The sequence below is a fragment of the Schistocerca piceifrons genome, chromosome 5 (genome assembly GCF_021461385.2).
Source record: "Schistocerca piceifrons isolate TAMUIC-IGC-003096 chromosome 5, iqSchPice1.1, whole genome shotgun sequence".
NCBI lineage: Eukaryota > Metazoa > Arthropoda > Insecta > Orthoptera > Acrididae > Schistocerca > Schistocerca piceifrons.
The window spans coordinates 414,647,994-414,668,041 of record NC_060142.1 but is presented as its reverse complement, the minus strand read 5'-3'; the positions used below and the strand labels follow the sequence as shown (position 1 = coordinate 414,668,041).

Genomic DNA, 20,048 nt, shown 5'->3' with positions numbered 1-20,048 from the left:
TATTTCGTGATCTCCATCCTTAAAATCATGTTCCGCTACTGCCGATTTGTCGATATGTCCCAAGCGACAGTTTCTTTTGTGCTCCGTCAACCGTGTATTGATGCATCTTTTTGTAGTTCCTATGTAAACCCTGCCACAACTACACGGAATTTTATATACCCCTGTGGTGGCTAGGGGGTGACGAGCATCTTTTGTTGATCTTAGGCATTCACTAATTTTCTTAGTAGGTCTGAAAATAGTCTCCACCTGAAACTTGGCTAGTACTTTCCCAATGCGATCCGTGATGTTATGGATGAACGGAAGAAATACTTTTCCAGCTGATGGTTGTTGCTGTCTCCTATTTTTAGGCATTTTTCTACTTGGGTGAAGTGCTCGGTTAATCTCGTTTTTCGTATAACCATTTTTCGCAAAAGCCATTCGTAAATAATTTAGTTCTTCTTGTAAGTAGCCTGGTTCACAAATATTATTGGCCCTATCCACTAGTGTTTTTATGACCCCCCTCTGTTGCCTATACGAAAAACGAGATTAACCGAGCACTTCACCCAAGTAGAAAAATGCCTAAAAATAGGAGACAGCAACAACCATCAGCTGGAAAAGTATTTCTTCCGTTCATCCATAACATCACGGATCGCATTGGGAAAGTACTAGCCAAGTTTCAGGTGGAGACTATTTTCAGACCTACTAAGAAAATTAGTGAATGCCTAAGATCAACAAAAGATGCTCGTCACCCCCTAGCCACCACAGGGGTATGTAATATTCCGTGTAGTTGTGGCAGGGTTTACATAGGAACTACAAAAAGAAGCATCAATACACGGTTGACGGAGCACAAAAGAAACTGTCGCTTGGGACATATCGACAAATCGACAGTAGCGGAACGTGTTTTTAAGGATGGAGATCAAGAAATAAAATTTGGTGAGATAAGCGTGCTAGCGAGGACGTCGCATTATTATACACGTATGTATAGAGAGGCAATTGAAATCCACAAACATCAATACAATTTTAATCGTAAAGAAGAAGGATTAAAATTGGATAAGATATGGCGGTCGACGTTGCATCAATCACGTGACAATCGATTGCCTGCAATCGAGAGAACAGACGATAGCCAGAGATAGCTGCACATCGACGCCACGTGACGTGCGGTGGCGCCCTCTACGATCTCCATATAAGCGGCGGCCCCAGCTCCTAGCAGCCAGTCGTCGACTCACCTTGGAAGATGTTCTCCGTAGTTGAGAACGAAACGTCAGGGAGAAGAAGTTCTACAGATCGACCACGGCAACTTAGCCCGCAAGTGTTTACTGATGATTCACACCAGTGTTAATCCCGGCGTCATACTGCGGGGAGCGACTTGGTATATCCATAGGCCAGTGCTGGTTGTGATTGAGTAACGAGCGAAGGCAGGCGATTAACGAAACAGTTTTTTGAGTCACGTGAAATGATCGTTACTCAGTAACGAGTAAATCCGATATGTAACAGCCCTGGTGTGTCCTTTAGCAGCGTCTGTTTCCCTAGAATAGAACATGGCAGTAACAGTGCGCTACTATGTGTAATGGCCTCCGAAAGCCCCTTTTAACGCCTGTTTCGTGTCGTACCGTATGTATTATACGGCCTGTGTGGCGACGCGGTCGGCCGGGCCTCGTCACGCGGGGCCCTCGCGTTTGCGTTGGCTGGGCGTGGTCGCCGGCGGCCATTTGGGGCTGCCACTCAGGTGGCGCCACGCTGATGAGAGACGCTCCGGTCCGTCGCGTCGGTTTATGTCCCATATACCGAAGCCTGTACGACTAGATCAGATGTCGTCTCCATAACCTAACTAGCTGTCACCTATGTCGAACGACAAACATCTACGTCTACATCAATACTTCGCAAGCCACCTCACGGTGCGTGGCGGAGGGCACTTCTGGTACCAGTAACCGATGCCCCTTTCCGTGTTCCATTCGCGAACGACGCGTGGGAAGAACTACCGTCGGTAAGCCTCTGCATTAGCTCTAATGTCCCAAATTGTCTCCTTGTGGTCATTCCTTGAGATGCGTGTTGGAGGAAATACTATGTTGTTTCACTTTTCCCGGAGAGTACTCTCTCGAAATTTCAATACTAGTGATCCAGGTGACGCACAACTTCTTTCTTGGTAGAATCTACCACTGGAGTTCGGTGACCATTTCGGTAACGCTCTCGTGCAGAGTAAGCGATCCCACGACGAAGCGCGCCGCTCCACGTTGCATATTCTCTATCTCTACTATTAGTCCTAACTGATATGGGTCCCAGATTAATAAACAATACTCAAGAATCAGTCGAACGAACGCCTTGTAAGCCACTTCTTTCGTGGATGAGTTACATTTCCTTAAGATTCTTCCTACGAATTTGTCTGGGCGAGTGGTTCTAGGCGCTTCAGTCCGGAACCACGCTGCTGCTACGGTCGCGGGTTCGATTCCTGCCTCGGGCATGGATGTGTGTGATGCCCTTCGGTTAGGTAGGTTTAATTAGTTCTAAATCCAGGGGACTGATGCCCTCAGAAGTTGTCCCATAGTGCTCAGAGCCATTTGAACCATTTGTTTTATGTGGTCGCTCCACTTATGGCCGCTATGGGTAGTTAATGGTAGACATTTTACGGTAGTACTGTTCCAACAATTTGTCATCAGTAGTCTACCTGCACAGTAGTGGATTCAGTTTCCTAAGTATGCGCATGCGCAATATGTTACATTTATGTACGTTAAGTGTCAACTGCCTGAGCCTATACCATTCCTCTGTACGTGATTCTGAAAATCGATGTTGTCTTCTGGTGTTGCTACTAACGCACATTGTGCGAACATTCTTAAGGAGATACGGCATGTTTTCGACTAGATAATTTGTATACTTTCCAAACACTAACGAACCTATCACAGTTACTTGGGGTACTACAAAAATTATGTTTAAGTCTGTCGATTTTGTTCCGGTAAGATCGAGGTGTTGAATTCTGCCTGCAAGAAAGTCTTGGAACCAGTCGCAAGTCTTGTCCGATGCAAGTTAAGCTTTTTTTCCCACTAAACGGCAGTGTGGGATAATGTCAAACGCCTTCGTAGACTCAAGGAACTCGGCATAAGCTTGAGGGCCGTTGTCTACAGCGATGTGGATCTTATGGAGGAATTCATGTTGCTTTTTACAGGAAAATGTTCATTCTTCAAAAATGTCATAATTCTTGACGATAAAACATGTTCCATAATTGTACACACATCAATAAAAGTTTTGCATCACCTCGGTTCCGAGAGTAGCGGAACCTGTACAGAAAATTGGAATAGAGGTCAACATAAATATCATTTTCGCACTTTTTATTGCTCATGAAAACCACACATTGCATGTTGTACCACCATATAGCGAGACCTTTAGGAGGTGGTGGTCCAGATAGCTGTAAACACCGCTACCCTCTAATACCCAGTAGCTCGTCCTCTTGAATTGGTGCATGCCGGTATTCGTCTTGGCATACTATCCACAAGTTCATCAGGGCACTGTTGGTCCAGATTGTCCCACTCTTCAACGGCAGCTCGGTGTAGATCCCTCAGGGTGGTTGGTGGGCCACGTCGTCCATAAACAGCCCTTTTCAATCTATCCCAGGCATGTTCAATAGTGTTCATGTCTGGAGAACATGCTGACCAGTTTTCTCCAGCGATTTCGTTATCCTGATGTCATTCACAAGATGTCCACGATGGGGGCGCGAATTGTCGTCCATGAAGACGAATGCCTTGTCAGTATGCTGCCGATATGTTTGCACTATCGGCTGGAGGATGGCATTCACGTATCGTACAGCCTTTACGGCGCCTTCCATGACCACCAGCGGCGTACGTCGGCCCCACATAACGCCACCCCGAAGCAGCAGGGACCCTCCACCTTGCTGCACTCACTGGACAGTGTGTCTAAGGCGTTCAGCCTGACCGGGTTGCCTCCAAACACGTCTCCGACGATTTTCTGGTTCGGCATGTTGTTGGGCCCATCTGTACCGCGCTGCGTGGTGTCGTGGTTGCAAACATGGACCTAGCTATGGACGTCGGGAGTGAAGTTGCTCATCACGCAGCCTACTGCACACAATTTGCGTCGTAACACGACGTCCTGTGGTTGCACAAGAAGAGTTATTCAACATCGTTGGTTCCTCTGAGGCATAATACGTAGGTAGCGGTCATCCACTGCAGTAGTAGCCCTTGAGCGGCCTGAGCGAGGAATGTCATGGACAATTCCTGTTTCTCTGTCTCTCCTCCATGTCCGAACGACATCGCTTTGGTTCACTCCGAGACGCCTGGACACATCCCTTGTTGAGAGCCCTTCCTGGCAGAAAGTAACAATGCGGAGGTGATCGAACCGCGGTATTGACCGTCTAGGCATGGTTGAACAACAAACACGAGCCATGTACCTCCTTTCTGGTGGAATGACTGGAACTGATCGGTTGTCGGACCCCACCTTCTAATAGGCGCTGCTCATGTATGGTTGTTTACATCTTTGGGCGCGTTTAGCGACATCTCTGAACAATCAAAGGGACTTTGTCTGTGATACAACATCCATAGTCAACATTTATCTTCAGAAGTTCTGGGACCCGGGGTGATGCAAAACTTTTTTTGATGCATGTACAACAGATTGACGTTAAAGATACTATGCCCATCCGTCACATGGCCCTTCTTGAAAACCGTTGCCTCATGAAGTTCCGAGATTGCAGCCCGTACGTCCGCAATATTCCGTCGAAATGAAGCAGAATCTTAAGGAAACATTGTCAGAGTAATCTTTCACCCACTTACAAAAACTTCTGTTCTTCACGGTTCGGCAAAGGAAGGCCTGAGATTGCGGAAGGCTGGAATCTAGAGAATCCTTTGTCAGTGTGGCAAAGCCTACATTGGTCGGACAACACGCACAGTGCGTGAAAAAAGCGTTGAACAAGATTGCCACACTTGCCTTTAGCAGCCCAGTAAGTCAGCCACAGTGGAGCATTGTATATCCACAGGACATTACATGGATTACTCTGCCACGAAAATCTTGGCCTAGACGTAATCCTTCCGGGATTCAGTTATTAATGAAGCGGTGGAAATACGTTTAGCACAAAATCTTATTAAACGTGATGATGGATAAGGCGTGGTAACATCTACATCTACATTGATACTCCGCAAGCCACCCAACGGTGTGTGGCGGAGGGCACTTTACGTGCCACTGTCATTACCTCCCTTTCCTGTTCCAGTCGCGTATGGTTCGCGGGAAGAACGACTGTCTGAAAGCCTCCGTGCGCTCTCTAATCTCTCTAATTTTACATTCGTGATCTCCTCGGGAGGTATAAGTAGGGGGAAGCAATATATTCTATACCTCATCCAGAAACGCACCCTCTCGAAACCTGGCGAGCAAGTTACACCGCGATGCAGAGCGCCTCTCTTGCAGAGTCTGCCACTTGAGTTTTATTTATTTAATTTTTTCAGAAAGAAAACATTTTGACCAATGTCACTTCTAGTAACATTTAATTTCATTAGTTTTGACATCTGAATTTTAACTCCGCGAGTGCGCACGCCCGCAGAGAGCGCGCATGTAGTTTCACATTATGCATGCGCATATGCGCCATAGCACTATTCGAAGAGAAGGCGTAACTCGACACAGGCCGCTCATGCAGCTGCTGCCTTTGCGCATGTTTCTCCGTGCCTATTTTTGGTATGAAGGTAGCGATATGAACTAGCAATCTCCAGTGTAGAACATTCGCCTGAAGATGGTTGAATGGTTGTCAGCCGAAGTATCGTGGCAGGAAATCGACGTTATCCAGCTGCAGTCCCGAAACTTCATGGAATACTCCTTACGCCGGGAAATTTCCAAGAATCACAATACGGTTGTGTTGCAGAGCTGCTGTCAAAAGTCGCAGGTAACTGGGTGAACGTGATGCATGGTTTTTGACTATGCGAGATGACTTACTTTGCTCCAGTTACTGATAAATGTCAGCATTACTAACAGCTTTTAGAGGCGTACACTCAGCAAGCCAAATGCGATTTTCATCACAGATGATGACGACTGCCTCGAGTTTCCGAAACGTACTGAAATTTAATAACGTCTCGGTTTTATGAACATAAGAGTTGTAGCTGGCGCTCGGGTCGACAGACTGACCGTTATTGCAGGCACGGGTCCAGGGTTCGATTCTGGGAGAGGGAGGGGGGATAGGTCAGAATTCGTTAGTGTCTCTTTTACTCTCCTCCCCCAAATGTAAGTTACCGTCACCTCCAGTGTGCCACATAAGTGTATACGATGATAATAATACAATAAAATATAAATGTAAATGTCGTGTGACTAGGGCCTCCCGACGGGTAGACCGTAATATGATTTATAATAATAATAATAATAACTGTAGAATCTTTTAATAAAAGGAATGAGTGGTGTGATTACTCTGCGTTGTTGTAAGCAAAACTTTACGCGAACAGATTGGGCAATGCAACTCCCAATACCAATAAAGAAATACAGTCACTGCAAAATGCATTCCGCCCCTTAGGCACTGAATCATCTTGCCCTGTTCAAAACTAATACCTCTGGTCCCTGTGCACATAACAAGTAAATTAAATTCTCTTACCTCTAGAGCAGCAACGGAGTGACGCGATATATTCTGGTCTCACATAAAACAATATGAATATGCTAACTACAGGCTCAGCAGTGTACAGTGCTGGCCATAATACTTCAAATTCTTTTTGCTGATGAAGGAGAACATTTCAGAAAATTCAACTTCTTAAAAAAAATTCTGGACTGGGAGGCGGTACTGATTACGGTGAATTTCTTAGCAAAATTATATTGCAAGTTAAGTTTGACTCTTGAAAAACATAAGACAAGTGAACCTACATTACTCACATTTGTTTCTCAAATAATAAGATTTAAACAGCAAGTATTATCTAACTTCATTAATCCAATATAAGTGTAAAACATCAAATTACATACAGCTCTGTTAAAAAATCTTAAAACTGTGGTGTCACCGCCAGACACCACACTTGCTAGGTGGTAGCCTTTAAATCGGCCGCAGTCCGTTAGTATACGTCGGACCCGCGTGTCGCCACTATCAGTGATTGCAGACCGAGCGCCGCCACATGGCAGGTCTAGAGAGACTTCCTAGCACTCGCCCCAGTTGTACAGCCGACTTTGGTAGCGATGGTTCACTGACAAATTACGCTCTCATTGCTAAGACGATAGTTAGCATAGCCTTCAGCTACGTCATTTGCTACGACCTAGCAAGGCGCCATTATCATTTGCTATTTATCTTGTGATGCATGTACCGTCATACCAATGTTCACCAATTATGGATTAAAATTAAGTATTCCAGCAGCTACGTACTTTTTTGCTAGTCTCAATTACTTTACCTGTTCCAGACCTCACGCCAGCCTGCGTGAGCTTAAACGCGTGCCTTTCGGCTACCTCGTAGTGGCTTGGCTGTCTCGCCAAGTCACAACAAAAACCATTACAAAAATGAAATATCTAACTAGTCTTTTTCTCAAAAGAGTTTACGTACATTCTGGAGTTATCAACAATTACAAATTATCAACCAACTCATCTATACTAACGCGCTGGCAAAAACAAAAATCATAATTATTTAAATATTTACCTTATTTTCCTGAAGACTTCTGCTTCCATGTTCAACAGTATTGACATACCTACGTTAATCTAACTATTGGTGGCTTCACAAAGCACACCACAGAAACTGCTCAGTTCATCGTCTTTCACTCACAGACAGCTACATATGACTGTGCGACAAGCACTCTCTTACTCCAACAAAGCGGTATCTTTGGCTCTGCGGTCGCGCACAGTCAGCGATGTACATTATCGAGCTTACTAGGGACATTCATCGTTAATAGTATCCTAGTTTCATTTTAATTTATTAATATTCTTATCTTATTCTGGTGCCACATACAAGTGTGCCCCAGTGTATACCTTTAATAATAATAATAATAATAATAATAATAATAAGTTGTTGCATAAGTTCTTAGCCTTTCTAAGTTTAATTAACACAATAACAAAGGCTTTTGTCAACAGTTATAAATTCTCCACATATTTACAACAACCTGCCAACGCTGGGGTAACTTTCCAATTCCGCAACTGTAGAAATCACTTGGTTCTGAGGCGAAGAATTCGTTGAGCCGTTTTCGGAGTGCAGCTGCATTAGCAAAGGATGTTTCTTGAAGGTTGTTCGATGGAGAGCGGAATGGGTGAAAATCTAGGGGTGCAAGATCAAGTGGGTGAGGAATGATTTTCCAACCCTGCTGCTGTATAGGGTTTTTTGTCACTCTAACAGAACGCGTGCGGGTGTTATCGTAGAGCAGCATCACTTCACGCAGTCTTTATGGTCATTGTTCTTGGTTTAGAGATAAGTGGGATTCTTAGCCACATATGTAATAGCTCTCTGAAGCAGGGTATTTTCACAGATACACTGAAGTATGCCATTGTTAAACCACTGCATAAAAAAGGGGATACGTCTGATGTCAACAACTACCGCCCAATCTCTCTTCTGACTGGGTTATCCAAAATTCTTTAAAAAGTAATATATTGTGTAGTAGCTTCACACCTTTGTAAAAATACAATTTTAACAAAATGTCAGTTTTTTTTCAGAATGGTTTTTCAACGGAAAATGCTATATATACTTTCACTAATGAAATGTTAAATGCTCTGAGTAACCGGAAGTCACCCGTTAGGATTTTTTGTGGCCTGTCAAAGGCTTTTGATTGTGTAAATCGTGGAATACTACTAGATAAGCTCAAGTACTGTGGTATGAATGGGACAGCGCTCAAATGGTTTAAATCATACCTAACTGGAAGAGTGCAGAAAGTTGAAATAAGCAGTTCACATAACATGCAAAAAAACTGGTGATTTTTCTCAAACTGGGGAACAATCAAGAATGGGGTGCCGCAAAGTTCGATCTTGGGGCCTCTGCTGTTTTTAATATATAATAATGACTTGCCATTCTATACTCACGAAGATGCGAAGCTGGTACTTTTTGCCGATGATACAAGTATAGCTATCACACCCAACAGACAAGAATTAACTGATGAAATTGTAAACAATGTTTTTTTCAGAAAATCATCAAGTGGTTCTCTGCAAATGGGCTCCCATTAAACTTTGACAAAACACAGTTCCACACAGTAAATGGAATGACACCATTAATAAATATAGACTTCGATCAGAAATCGGTAGCTAAGGTAGAATATTCAAATTTTCTAGGTGTATGCATTGATGAGGGGTTGAACTGGAAAAAACACATTGAAGATGTGCTTAAACATTTGAGTTCAGCTACTTATGCTATTAGGATCATTACAAATTTTGGCGATATACATGTCAGTAAATTAGGTTACCACGCCTATTTTCATTCTCTGCTTTCGTATGGTATCATATTCTGGGGTAACTCATCATTGAGTAAAAGAGTGTTCATTGCACAAAAGCGTGTAATCAGAATAATTGCTGGAGCTCATCCAAGATCATCCTGTAGACACTTATTTAAAGAGCTAGAAATCTTCACTGTAGCCTCACAATATATAGATTCACTTACGAAATTTGTTATTAACAAACCGAACGAATTCAAAAGTAATAGCAGTGTACATGGCTACAACACTAGGAGAAAGGATGATCTTGACTACTCAAGGTTAAATCTAACTTTAGCTAAGAAGGGAGTAAAATACGCTGCCACAAAAGTCTTTGGTCACTTACCTAATAGCATCAAAAGTCTGACAGATAGCCATATAGCATTTAAAAGGAAATTAAAAGAATTTCTTAATGGCAACTCCTTCTACTCATTAGATGAATTTTTGGATATAGTAAGTGGGTAATTTCCCCAGCCCCACAAAAAAATTAAAAATATTGAGTGTCGTGTAATATTTCGTCTAATGTAATATCTTGTATAGACACCTTTTATTAACCTGACACGTTCCACATCATTACGAAGTGTCGTATTCATGATCTATGGAACAAGTACTAATCTAATCTAATCTGCGTCTGCAAGACGTCTCCGATGTTGCACTAAATGTCAGCACTGATGGTTACACCTCGGGGAAACAAGATGCATAACATTATCTTCTGTGGATGGGGGGGGGGGGGAGGGGGTGCTTCGTTTGGGCTCAACCATTCCTTTTCTTTCCTTACGCCAGCATAAACGCACCGCTTCTCGTCGCCAGTAGCGATGCAGGACAGGAATACTCGGTGTTGTTCACAAGTCAATTGATGACGAGCAAGCAGACATGCACATATGGCCACCCGCTGATTTTTGCGGTTTTGGCTTACAACATGCGGTACCCACACATTCGACTTTTGAACCTTACTCACTGCATGTAAACGTCGCACGATGGTGGAATGATCACAGTTCTTCACACTTGCCAGTTCTCGAGTACATTACGTGGATCATTGATCAAGATCGCTTGAACGCATTAATCCACAAACCCTGAGGTTCTTGCTGAATGTGGTGACTCACTAACGTCAGAACGATCCCCCTCAAAACGAGAAAACAATTTTGTTGCCTTGCTCTGTTCAATGGCATTATCCCCATACACGACATAAATGTTTCGGGATGCCACCGCTACTGTCAACCCTCTACTGAACTAAGACAGAACAATATGTCGGAATTTTTCCGATTTCATGTAAACGCAAATAACAGTGAAATACAAATAAAAATGACAATCGATATATAAACCCATAACAATTGGAATACAAATATACAAAACGAAAATGCTACAAACTTTTGCATCAACCTAAACTACTACTACTAATAATAATAATAATAATAACAATAACAATAACCAACAACAACAACAACAATAACAATAACAATAACAACAACAACAACAACAACAATAATAATAACAATAACAATAATAATAATAATAATAATAACGACTTAGAAGATACAAAAGAAAGTGACAATAGAAGGAAACAAAACCAAACATTCAACACAAACCAAAAAAAAATTTACCAGACAATAGATAACACACACATTAAAATAGACAATCCACCAAACATAACAGACATGGAACATTTCTGGAGCAACATATGGTCAAACCCGGTACAACATATCAGACATGCACGGTTGATACAAGCAGAAACAGACACATACAAGATGACACCACAAATGCCTGATGTGATAATTTTGCAACATGAAGTCACCCAAGCAATTAATTCTACTCACAATTGGAAAGCCCCTGGAAAAGATGAAATAGCAAATTTCTGGCTAAAGAAGTTCACCTCAACACATTCACATCTAACTAAATTATTTAACAGTTACATTGCAGACCCATACACAGATGCCTATAAATATCTAGGATACAGACAAAAATAGGAATAGATAATACAAATATTAAAGAAGAACTAAAAGAAAAATATAGACAGACTAACAAAAATACTGAAAACAGAATTGACAGCAAGAAACAAGACAAAAGCTATAAATAATTATGCTGTACCAATATTAACCTATTCATTTGGGGTATTGAAATGGAGTAACATAGAACTAGAAGCACTCAATACACTTACACGATCACAATGCCACAAATATAGAATACATCACATACATTCAGCATCAGAAAGATTCACATTAAGCAGAAAGGAAGGAGGAAGGGGATTTATCGACATAAAAAACCTACATTATGGACAGGTAGATAATTTAAAAAAATTCTTTCTAGAACGAGCAGAAACTAGCAAAATACACAAAGCAATCACTCATATAAATACATCGGCTACACCATTGCAATTTCATAACCACTTCTACAACCCTTTAGATCACATCAACAGATACAAAAAAAGTAAATTGGAAAAAGAAAACATTACAGGGCAAGCATCTGTATCATCTAACACAGCAACACATCGATCAAGACGCATCCAACACATTGCTAAGAAAAGGGAATGTATAGAGTGAGACAGAAGGATTCGTGATTGCAATACAGCATCAAACAATAAACACCAGATATTACAGCAAGCATATTATTAAAGATCCCAATACCACAGCAGATAAACGTAGAATTTGCAAACAACAAATAGACACAGTAGATCACCTCACAAGCGGATGTACAAACTAGCAAATACAGAATACACCAGAAGACATGACAATGTAGCAAAAATAATACATCAACAACTTGCCATACAACACGTTCCCCCATACAAGCATGCACCACAAAATGTACTGGAGAATGATGAATATAAATTATACTCGATCAGAACCATTATAACAGATAAAACAACACCACATTACAAACCTGACATCATACTCAGCAATAAAAAGAAGAAATTAACACAACTAATCGAAATATCCATACCCAATACAACAAATATACAGAAGAAAACAGGAGAAAAGATTGAAAAATACATCCAACGGGCTGAGGAAGTCAAGGACATGTGGCATCAGGATAAAAGTGACATCATACCAAATATACTATCAACTACAGGAGTCATACCACACAATATGCACCAGTACATCAACACAATACAGCTACATCCAAACGTATATATACAACTACAGAAATCTGTAATTATTGATACATGTTCAATTACCCGAAAGTTCCTAAATGAAACGTAACATATACCGTACAGTTTAAAGGAAGTCACGCTTGATCAAGGTCCGCGTCACTTTCCATTTTTAGCCACATATAACGTCTGAGAAAGGAAAGAAGTAATAATAATAATAATAGCAGTAGTAGTAGTAGTAGTAGTAGTAGTAGTAATTTCGACAGGAAAGAAAAGAATAATTCGAAAAATTTTGAGTGCGAGGTATGAAAATCGGATTCCACAATCGAGCAGCAGTAGAAGCAACAAGGACTAGTTTGAAAAAAAATTGAAAGTATAATAGATACCACTAGAAAATGGAGGATTATATTTTATGACCACTTAAAAAATTGGGTAATAAGGAGCTGATAACAAAATATTCAACCTCTTTTTCAAAAATTCGTATTCATGGCCTTCGAAAAGACATTATTGGTACTATGCAGAATGTGAAGTTCCACTCCTCCCTCCACAATAATTTAATGAAATGTTTCACACAGAAATCGATCTGTGATTATGTGAAAATAAAACTGAATTCTTTTTTTGTAGTACATTCAGTTCGATCATCTTAGTCACCATGAGTGTGAGTTGAGTAGACGTGCAGAATGCCTTGGAGACTTGTTCTGTGCGAACGGTACCGTCAGATCAGTGTGTTTGAAAGAGGGCGCATTATTGACATGAAAGAATGTGATGCATCCATGTGGAAAACTGCTGCTCTTGTGGGACGAAGTGTTTCAACAATGCAACGGGAGTCTGAAGTATGGGTCATGGAACGCCATAGAACAAGACGAGATGGGTTTAGATCATACAACTTGTGTTTATTTGCTGTGTCATTTTGAAGTATATGACGTACTGACAAACATTTGCATAACGCAAAAGATATAAAAGATGTCGTAAATCAATAAATGAAATAGACAGGTACTACATAGCTTTCAGCGACGATGGCATAGTGCAATACTATCACCTGAGATATCGTTCGTTGAAATTACATTAAGCGATTAACAGTTGTTAATTCAGAGATTCGTTGTGCAAATGTTTATTCATTGTGAAATTTTAACTTCTGTAGTTTTGAAGATATTGAAGTATTTCTGTGTCACTGGATGCGCCTTGTTCTTCTGGGATCGTTAGTGTATTCAGATTTGCTAGAATATGTAACTGTGATTTATTGTCGAAGTTCAAGAGCTGTAGCTTAGTCATCTTAAAGATTGTCTGACACTCTGCCATTTCTTGGAACATTGTCTCCCGCACAAAGGTTATGCGAGCGACAGCTGTCAAAAATGGGATTTTTCCTATTTCCGGCGACGCTGCTAGTCTCTGTACCTGGACTCGCCCGTACCGGTCACCTAGCGGGAAGCCGTAACTGCCTCAGCGCACCGTGAGACTTGGGCCAGCTTGCGCTCCGCCGTACAACAAATTCATCTTGCCTCGTACCAATACTGGGCGGCCGATTAGCTCCCCTAAATACGCGTAACGCTACAATCTTGCACTTGGACGCCCCTGGTACCCCCTCTCAATTTGGCACCCGATTCCACCACTACTAATTGTGGTGTGTACTGTATACAAATGGCTCTGAGCACTATGCGAATTAACTTCTGAGGTCATCAGTCGCCTAGAACTTAGAACTAATTAAACCTAACTAACCTAAGGACATCACACGCACATCCATGCCCGAGGCAGGATTCGAACGTGCGACCGTAGCGGTCGCTCGGCTCCAGACTGTAGCACCTAGAACCGCACGGCCACTCCGGCCGGCTACTGTATACAAATCTTACACTTGTGACGCCCTTCTCAGCTTGGCGTCCCTAGCGATGACTCTGTCGCCTAAAACCAGCCGTAGTACCGTTCTTACAAAGAAACCATACAACACAGCAATCCCAAGGCCCGAGAGAACAGCCTCCTACAGTCCGTCGATATCACATTATGTCCTGCGAGCATTTGCCCTCCCACGGGCCGAGCCGACAAACTACCCCAATGCACCAGGCGCATTCAAAGGTCCTGTTTTCCAGAGAACACCATACGGCGACACTCAGCTGCAAACTTGCCTTCTGTCGCGCACACGTCTCGGTGGCGTGGCATTTAAACTGCCGCGGAATTTTGACGTCTCATGACAGCAGACATAAACTAACAGCAATAAAGAATTGTTTTAATGACTGAGCAAGGCACTTGGTGCGATTGCGCCAACCGGCACTAAGGGAAATTACCCGCTGAGGCAGACGAGAGCGCACCAAAAATACCAAAAAAAAAAAGGTTCAAATGGCTCTGAGCACTGTGGGACTTAACATCTGTGGTCATCAGTCCCCTAGAACTTAGAACTACTTAAACCTAACTAACCTAAGGACATCACACACATCCATGCCCGAGGCAGAATTCGAACCTGCGACCGTAGTAGTCGCGCGGTTCCGGACTGAGCGCCTAGAACCGCGAGACCACCGCGGCCGGCAAAAATACCCACTTAAGGGGTTAGTACAAAGAGCCTTCAATAAGTAATGCAAAACATTTTTTCCTCGGTCAATTTCCATTGAAAAAAATGTGGAAATTGCTGTGAGACGGCGTGGAATATTCCAACTTTAGACCCTATAGTTTCATGATGTTCCAATATGTTATGGCGCTATGCGTAGCTTTAAAAATGGTCTGTAGCGGAGGTGCGTTCCAAGCAAAGAGTCACTCAGTTCCTTATGGCGGAAAACCAGAACATCGCAGATATTCATAGGCGCTTGCAGAATGTATACGGAGACCTGGTAGTGAACAAAAGCATGCTGACTCGTTGGGTGAGGCGTCTGTCATCATTACAAGGTCGCGAAAACGTCTCCGATCTCCCACGCGCCGGCCGCCCGCGCACAGCTGTGACTCCTGCGATGTTGGAACGTGCAGACACACTCATTCGAGGTGATCGACCACGAACAGACACCTCGCAGCTCAACTGGACGTCTCTGTTAGCAGTGCTGACACACTCGCCCACAAATTGTGGTGCTCGAAGCTGTGTGCCGGAATGGGTTACTCGCCGCCTAGCAGAAGACTATAAAGAGCTACGAAAGATCATCTGTGCGGAACAGCGTCTTCCTCACGGTGCTGATAGGGACAATATTTTTCGAACACAGTCACAAGCGATGAAACATGGATTCATCACTTCGATCCAGAAACAAAACGGCAATCCACACCACCTCTCCTTCGACGAAAAGTTCAAAGTCGGTAAAGTCATGGTGGCGGTCTTCTGGGACTGTGAATGGGTTATTCTGTTTGATGTCCCCCATCAGGGTGCAACGATGAGCTCTAAAGTGTACTGTGACACCTCCGTAAATTGAGGAAGCGACTTCAGCGTGTTCGTTTCCACAAAAATGCAAACGAACTTCTCCTTCCCCATGACAACGCATGGCTTCAAGGAAGTACGCGCATCCGAGAGGAGCTCACAAAACTTCACTGGACTGTTGTTTCCTGATCCACTCTATAGCGCAGATTTCATACCTTTGGACTTCCATCTGTCTGGCCAAATGAAGGATGCACTCCGCAGGAAGCAGTACGTGGATGATGGGGAGGTTATTGATGCAGCAAGACGTTGGATCCGACGTCGAGCAGTAGAATGATGCGTTCAGCTACGCTTGCAGCATCCAAACAGGGTGCCTCAGACACCGCAATCGTGTTTGTTTACCAGCCGGCGAGCACAGCACAACGTGCGCACGTGGTCGAGCGCGGCACGCCGCGATGCAGCCTGGAGGCCGTATCCGTCTGGGCCTTGGCACGCCAGTCCTAATGGCCGCCGCTTCCCGTGACTGACGGCCGGCTAATGGCCCTGTTTTGCCGGAGGCGCTCATTTCTTTTGGCGAAATGTTTTTGCGCGTCTCTGCTTCCTGCCGGTCCCGCGCGTTTGCTTCCGAACTGTCGGCGGCTGGCCTCGTAAAAACAGCCGGAGCGCGGAAGTATTTGTTTCCTCCGGTGCTGATGCTCCTCCTCCTGGTAGGAAAAAGACACAAATCTGAACAGTGAGGAACACGACTGCGGCTCTCCTAAATTACTGCCCTACTGCAGAAATGTAGGTTCCTACGTACAGTGCTACTGGCTGTACAGTCATCCTTTAGTTGTGTTTTTTACGTTTTTCCACGGGCATAAAATAACAAAGATTAGCTCTGTTATCAAATGGAACTATATGGCTTCAGAGACCTTTTCAAGACTCGGATATCTGTGACGTCTATTTGCAGACTGAAGCTACGAATGAAAATTTGTACCAAGGCCTGGATTCCAACCCAGGTTTCATGCTCACTAGACAGATGCGCTGATCACTACGCCATCCTGGCACAGTAGCTATACACAACTGCACAGACTAACCTAGCACGTCTCCCTCGTAAATCCAAGTTCCCATTCACGCCTAAGCCCACATGGTACACCCCACTATTCTCGAACAGCATAGCAGAGGCTCTCCATCCGTATTGGAATAGCACCACATCATCGAACGAAACGTGGAATCCTGCCTGAAATCCAAACGTGGGTTCTTTAATCAAATTACTCTACATGGTTCCAGAGACCTGCAGTCCGTGCAGTCCGTGCAGTTGTGCACAGTTACTGTACCAAGGTGGCGTAGTGGTTAGCGCTTCTGCCTAATGAGCATGAGACCCGGGTTCGAATCTCGGCCTTGGTACAAATTTTCGTTCGTCGCTCCAGTCTGCAAATATACATCAAAGTTTAGGGCGACTAAACAGGCATATACGCAGTCATTTCCCCATCGCTCAGTAAATGAAAGGGATAAAAAATACTGGCACGTTTTAACATTAGCCACGCACTGTATACTGTCTTAAGAGTATATTCATTGATGATCCAGAACAAAGACCACCTGCTTAAGAGCGTGTTGGTCCACCTCTGGAATAGAATGCAGCAGTGGTTCTGTATTTCATGGACTTTATAAAGCCTTGGAAGGTTTCCAGAAGTTTGTGGCACCTGATGCCTACGCATAAGTTATATGGTGTCCGCCCCCGGTAGCTGAGTGGTCAGCGCGACAGACTGTCAATCCTAAGGGCCCGGGTTCGATTCCCAGCTGGGTCGGAGATTTTCTCCGCTCAGGAACTGCGTGTTGTGACTGCGTGTTGTGTTGTCCTAATCATCATCATTTCATCCCCATCGACGTGCAAGTCGCCGAAGTGGCGTCAAATCGAAAGACTTGCACCAGGAGAACGGTCTCCCCGGCGGGAGGCCCTCGCCATACGACATTTTTTTATTTAGTTATGTGGTTTCAGTAAATTACAGGTAAATGGTTAGTGAGCAAGAAGTTGGCACCCGACAGCATCACGGATGTGATCCACAGAGTTCATATCAGACGAATTTGGTGGCCTAGACATGAAAGTGAGTTCATTACTGTCATCATCAGACCACGATTCTGGACGTGTGAGGGGGACAGTTATCCTGTTGGGAGTTGCCATCACCATCGGGGAAGAGATCAATCATGAAGGGATGCAGGTGGTTCGCAACAGTATTCAGGTAGTTGATAGGTTCCATGGAAGCCCAGGCGAATCTCCCCCTAGCACAATACTGCTCACAAGGGCCCGCATCCGGCGCGTAGCGTGTGTTCGAGTAGCTGTTCGCTTAGCTGAGGGTGTATCCAGTCACAATTCTCGATTTTGTGTAACAAGAGACTTGATTCATCCGACCAGGCGACGCGTTTCCATTGATCTACGGTCCAGTCTCGACGATCTTGTTTTCACTGCACATGCCATTGACGATGTCGTTGGGTCAACACAGGAACACACAGACGTCGTCTGGTGCACAACCTCGTACTCAACGGTGAGCGGAGTGCTCTGGAACAAGCGTGCGTACATCAGCATGGTACGCCGTTGTCAGATTTGTCACAGGTCGCCATCTACCCTGCTTCAAAGAGTGGGCGAGTCTCCGACCTTCACTTTCTGTCATGGGGTGTGGACATCCAATAACTTGTAGTCTACCTGTGGTTTCGCTGTACTGTAATCACAGTCCACAGATGCTCATGACAGCAGCACACGATCAGCGTACCAGCTTTGCAGTTTCCGAAATGCTGCAGGTACTGGATCGTAACAGCCTATCCTTTTTCGAAGTCGCTTATTTCGGTGAGTTTCCAATTTGCGTCCCGTATTGTCACTAGAATGATACACCATTTGTCTCTGGTCCAGTTACATACTTTCCTTGGTGCGTCACGTGGCCACGGCGCCGCCAGGTCCCATTCAGTCTTGCAGTGGGCAGTGGTCATTTGTTGGCTCGTCTATGTATGTAGATACAGTATTTTTTCAAGATGCTACCTAAGGAAATCTTCCCCATGACCATAAGTAGTATAGACTGGAAAGGAAATTAAATTTACAGTGAAGTAAACATTGTGAAACCTAGTCTAGTATCCAGTATTTATTCTCATTGTCTATATTGTAAACTGCTCACATAGACAACGTGTAAATCCTTATCTCAAGAGAGACAGAGATGAGCCAAACATGGGACGTATCCAAGCGATGAATTAACTACAATGAAAAAAAAATTAAACATTCTAATACGGACAAGTCAGCGTGAAACAGTATTGTTGCCAATAATAATAAGAAACCTGCTAACAGAAAGTGACAAATGAGCTTAACCCTCTGTGGATAAGCTCCACAAATTTGTAACGCTTTAAATACGTTTCTGTATCTGCATAGCGAGAACCATTTTCTCGCAGTCACCGTGCGTACTAGGTTCGTAACGCTTCAGACTAACAGTGTGGGATCTTACGCTGCACTGTGAGAATTTCTAGTACTACTTGAACAGTTACATCTTCGGAGTTCTGTGAAACGTGTATTTAAGCTGTTGATACTTATTATTACTGACCTTGAAAAACGTAAGTATCAACTTTAAATAAATGTTACGTGATGGAGGTAATTTTGAAGTATATCTGGTTAAAAAATGATCGTGGTAGACACTATTCCTGCAGAATGAGATTTTCACTCTGCAGCGGAGTGTGCTCTGATGTGAAACGTCCTGGCAGATTAAAACTGTGTGCCGGACCGAGACTCGAATTCGGGACCTTTGTCTTTCGCGGGCAAGTGCTCTACCAACTGAGCTACCCAAGCACGACTCACGCCCCGTCCTCACAGCTTTACTTCTGCCAGTACCTCGCCTCCCACCTTCCAAACTTTACAGAAGCTCTCCTGCGAAACTTGCAGAACTAGCACTCCTGAAAGAAAGGATATTGCGGAGACATGGCTTGTCCTGCAAGGTTCGCAGGAGAGCTTCTCTAAAGTTTGGAAGGTGGGAGGCGAGATACTGGCAAACGCAAACCTGTGAGGACGGGGCGTGAGTCGTGCTTGGGTAGCTCATTTGGTTGAGCACTTGCCCGCGAAAGGCAAAGGTCCCGAGTTCGAGTCTCGGTCCGGCACACAGTTTTAATCTGCCAGGAAGTTTCACTATTCCTGCAATTTCTCAGCGTATTTTTTAAATGGTACAATTTTGTCACCGTTGGCACTCGCAAGCAAACTTGTTTTTTTAGATAATGAATCGTGCAGTATTTTATGGGGAGAAAGTTGTCGCTCTTGAGGCTGGTAGAGTGCATGAGTGGTACCACTAAATAAGGTGAACCAACTGGAAAATATCAAAGAAAGGCTTGAAAC

General features: G+C 43.7%; 1 protein-coding gene and 1 non-coding gene across 2 annotated transcripts in view; both read left to right on the top strand.

Moving 5' to 3' along the window:
- Nucleotides 1-20,048, top strand: part of LOC124799042 (C-Maf-inducing protein-like) — a 939,973-nt gene that overhangs the window by 79,653 nt on the left and 840,272 nt on the right. The window lies entirely within an intron of this gene.
- Trnai-aau lies at nucleotides 17,024-17,095 on the top strand. Its single transcript has one exon. It is a non-coding gene; the product is annotated as a tRNA-Ile (tRNA).